Raw genomic sequence first — 5,283 nt, 5'->3', positions numbered from 1 at the left:
AAGATCTAATTCCTAATTAGTTTAATATGAAGGACTTGGGAGAGACAAGCTATATCCTAGGGATCAAGCTCTTCCGAAATTGTAGAAATAGGATGATAGGCTTATCCCAAGCTGCATACATAGATATGGTCTTAGCAAGGTTTAGCATGCTAGACTCTAAGAAATGGTTATTTCCCTTTATGTGGAGTTCCTCTTACCAAGGAGCAGTGTTCTAAGACACCTCAAAAGGATGAGCATATGAGAGTTGTTCCTTATGCTTCACCTGTAAGAAGCATCATGTTTGCCATGTTTTGTACTAGACCAGACATATGTTTGTAGTTTGCATGGTCAAAAGATATCAGCCAAACTCTTGACCACCACATTAGGTAGCAGTGAAGCATATACTCAATTATCTTCGGAGAACAAGAGATTATATGCTTGTCTACCAATGTAAGGATTTGATAGCAACTAGTTACATAGATTTCTACTTTCAGTCAGATCGTGATTCCCGGAAGTTTACCTCAGGGTATGCCTTTACCCTAGGTGGAGGAGCCATTACTTGGAAAAGCGTTAAATAGTCCTGTATTACTAACTCCACTATGGAAGTTGAATATGTTGCGGCTTGTAAGGCAGCAAAGGAAGCAATATGGCTCAAGAAGTTTCTAGTAGATCTTGGTGTTATGAGGATAGAGCAGTCTACTATTACGTTGTTTTGAGACAATAGTGGAGCAGTTGCACAGTCGAAAGAACCAATGAACCATAGGAGAGGGAAAGACATCAAGCACAAGTATCATCTAATTAGAGAGATAGTATCTCGAGGAGATGTAACACTAGCAAAGATTCCATCGGCTGAGAATTTGGTTGACTTGTTCATTAAGACCTTGTCATAGAAGATTTTCAAATCTCACTTACAAGGAATGTGAGTCAAGTGTATGCCTAAATAGAATTAATGACAAGTGGCAGTTTGTTGGGGATTATTCCCTAAATCCCAAAGATAATGTTGACATTAAAAGTTTGTAATGAATATAATTTGTTATTCACCAATTACATTATTTGACCATATGACATAATCTTTTACATGCTTATTATGATTATGTATATTGTCCATGTGAAAGGTCCTTCTATGGTGTGAGTAATGGGGTTATCACACAAGGTCTGAGTCCATAAACCTTATAATCTTAAATCTTTAATTGTTCTCAGTCAGTAATAGAATTGGGCATTCCACTTGAGGAGACTGTTACACATCAATCATGATGATTTATCTTGATCAAGCGAAGTTGGAGGCTTCGAGTTGATGTGTAGGTGTACTGCACTAAACGAACTATGGGAGTTGTTGTTTTTTTTTTTTTTTTTTTTTCTCAAAAATACTATCAATAGACAATAGGAATGGCTGTAACTCCCGAGACGTTTTATGATATTGATTCTAAATCCTAAGAGGATTATGAACTCAGATGTCAAGTGAAGGTCACTTTGATCCATTTAGAGTGAGACCTTTACTGAGGTCAAAATTCTCGGTGCGTTGGGTGATCACATGTAGCATTGTATGAATGCTTTTCTCAAGAAAGAATCTAAGTCATTTTTTCAAATGATAAGAAATTTTTCCTTGAGATAGATTTTGATTGAATTATTTTCAATCCGTGGCTTGGGCATTTTGGTAAGGAATACCACAATGCTATGTACATAGTGATCAAGCTTTCACAAGTTCGAAAATAATAAATAAAATTGATTACTCAAGGATAAAGAGGTAGAGAATTAAAGTGACAGTGCCATTGACTTTAATTCAGCTAGGAAAAATTTCATGAAGGAATCAAATGTCAATATTAATAATGTCCAAAGGCTTAATTATATTAATAAAAAATAAATACTAGAATGCAATTACATTTTTTAGTGGAATTTACATTTTTTTTAGTGGAATTAAATGAAATTAAATAGGAGCCTGGTGACAGTTATAGAGATAACTGAGTCACAGGCCTATTTAAGCTAGTTTTATTTTTTGCTTTGGGTCCTCACAAAGCTAATGTAAATTAACTGTTAGGAAATATTCCCACAACCACCAAGGAATGGGCTTATCGAATCTATATAAGCCCATGAAGACACATGCTTGTAAAGGTAATAAGCAAAAGCCCATCAAAACGCAGTCACTAACGGTGTTCACCAAGGGTACCTCGGGATTGTCAAATTTCTAGAATATTGGGAGAAATATGCGCATCAAGTTATCCAGGAGACAGGTATTCAATAAGAAGATCTCAACTGATATGATATCATATCCCTATATATATGGAGGAAGTTTCGAGATGAATCACTCTCGAAATTACCAGAACATCTCGGGACGCTCTAAATTCTGATATTAGCTTTGATCCCAAAAATCTTGGAAGGAAATCTTGGAATTAGTGAATCAGCTCCCACCCGGTCCAGAATGACAGTTAAAGCCTCGCCTATAAATAGGTGAAGACTATCAGGTATCAAACAGACGAATTTTTGTACTTTACAGCTGATAGAAATTGCTTTCTAGAAACTAACTTAAGCATCGGAGCGTGATCGAGCTGGCACCTCCGGCAACCTCGTTTGTTTACATTTTGTGTTTTGTAGCAATCGAAGGTCTTTATTAAGGCTTACGTCACCATACCAGAAACTATACCTACAAACCAGATACATGCTTTTATTTGGACTTGAAGAATTTAATTCATAAGACAGACAAGGAAATGAGCATTGACCCATTGACCCAGGGATAAAAACTAAGCCCAAGCATTGGGCTAAGAGGAATTGGACTAGAGTAAAAGCTCTAGTCCTAAGTGCGTGAGGATAATTTTTCTCCCTATGGTTGTTTGGCATAAGGGGTTAATTCTCCTTGTGGTCGAATTCTAGTAGTACTAGGATTTTGTTTTTTCCTACGCCTACTGCTACTCCATGTCCCACATGGATTAAAACTATACTCCTAGTCCCACATGGGTTGGAATTGTTTTTTTCTCAGTATGCTAAGCCTATAAATAGATAGCTTTGTGGCTCTCACAATTTACCAATTCACTCTAGTTTTTTATTGTTTACTAAAAACTTAATATTCTTCAATTATTCTCAAGAATAAGAAAAAAATATTGTGTGGAGCAAGTTAAGAGCCCACACACTCATTTATATTTAGTAACTGGTAAGAAGATGTGAACGTGTCCAAATCCCTGAGGCTACACATAATTTTCATTGGAGAAGGAAGAAGAAAAGATTTTGCCCAAAAACCAATGAGAGGCCGAAACACCAAGTGTTTTTCTGCTTTGGCATATTATTTTAAAATATCATAGTTCTTCACTTATTCTTCTTAAAGTTCAATCTTGTTTTGTGAATTTTTATTTTTCACTGCGCATTCATGTTTTTGCAATCATATTCCCAACAAGAATTTGGGATGAAAGGAAGATCTCTCAGTTGTTTGGTAAAAACTTAGTTGAAAAGATTCTTAAAACTCATATTTTTCAGAGTTCTATTTAAGACAAAAAGAAATTTGGGTGTCGGATAACAAAAGGACTTTTGCTGTTAAATTAGCTTATAACGTTCTAGTCCAGGATGACTCCCCCTCTAATGACCCACTTGACTCTTAAGCTTGGGAGAACCTGTGGAAGGTGATAAGCACTGAATGTTGCACATTCGAGTCCCTTAACTCGCATTTGTTAACCCCTTGGCTTCTCTGTAGTATAACGTTTTGTGTTGTTTTTGAGTTTTAAGCATTTTCAGGTTTCAAAGGAAAAAGATAAATGAAGTGATCAATTTTGAGCTTAAAATGGGGCAACAAGTTTTTTGCCAAGGCAATATGCTCAAGCGCACAACCAGAGTGGCTCGAGTGCACATGTGCTCGAGGGCACAGCCAGATGATCGAGCACAGGAATCAAAAGAGAGAGTTTTGAGTTTTCCATAGTTTTTTTAGCTTCTCTCAGCAGGAAGTCGTGGACAACAACTCTTGGATGGATTTCTCTTCAACCAAAGTGAATTCCAGCACCTCCATGAGTAGCTAATCTCTTCATAGGGTTTTGATGTAACCCTTTCCAGGTATCAATGGCTTAAATTGTGATTTCTCTTTGGGATTCTCTGCATATTGCATGATGGTTGTATATCCTAAAGGATTGCAACTTTTGTAATTGGTTTTAATGATTATATGCAATCTTGATGAAATACTTATATTGTCTTAGAAAGCTTTTTATCTTGATTGTACTCAAATTATTTTCATTATCTGTGATTATGCGAATAATGGTTATGCAACGGCTTTCTTTGACATACAATCATGAGAATTGGATAGTCCATGCCTAAGGAAGACAAATCGTACTGCACCATAATTTAGTGTAATGTAGGTAGACGATTTGTGCTAACCAAATATGAGTTATTCTTAATCCTTGATTGTTTGTAACTAAGTTTAGAAATTTGATAATCTATGCTTAGGTAGACAATCCGTGCTAATCAAAGGTGGGTTATACTTATTTTTCGATGATGGTATTTTCTTGACAACATTGTTGTGTGCTTGACAAGCACACATGTAATATCATGCATAGAATGAGTTTCCCTTAATTGATACGATAGCCATCGTTACGAGGTTAGTGGTGAAATCAATTCCATATCATCTATTCTCATTCAGTTGCATTTCAATTTATAATTTAGCACTTAGTTTCAAAACAAAAATTACAAATCATTTTTCTGGAGAATTAAGTAAGTAAATTTTGTTAAGACTTGATAATGCAACCAACACAATCTTTGAGATTCGATACCCTCAATATAGACCTATCTTACATTGATTCGTACTATTGTAAGTAGTAATTATTATTGACGTTACAATACGACCACATTAGAAGGGTAAGATTCATGACAAATTGAAGCTCCTTATATGGAATATAGTATGGAAGGTTCTCCCTGTTAAAGCCAAGTTAGAGGAGTTTCTACAACTCCAAGAAGATGACTTGCTATGCCCCCTTTGCCATTTAGAGATAGAAACTGTGGAACATTTTTTCTTGAATTGTCACTACTCCACTCTTTATCTTTTTGTTGCCTTTAATATTAAAGAACGGATAAGAATTATCTTATACCGTAATAATTTACTTAATCTTAATCTTCTTAATCATAAGGATTCTCATTCCTTTTTGTTGTTCCGCTGCTATTGCCATGGATCTCGTTTGGCTTCAGGTAAATAGTGCAACTCATGGAGAGATTCATTCCCCTCTACTCTCGAAACAAACTAATAGACTTCATAAGAGTCTCATGGCCTGGAACGAACTCAGCCCCAAGGAAGTGCACAAGGAATGAGAATTGGGTGCCACAAACTAAGACACTTAATCG

Source organism: Alnus glutinosa, chromosome 3 (genome assembly GCF_958979055.1).
Source record: "Alnus glutinosa chromosome 3, dhAlnGlut1.1, whole genome shotgun sequence".
In the NCBI taxonomy this organism is placed as follows: Eukaryota; Viridiplantae; Streptophyta; class Magnoliopsida; order Fagales; family Betulaceae; genus Alnus; species Alnus glutinosa.
This window is presented reverse-complemented; position numbering follows the sequence as displayed.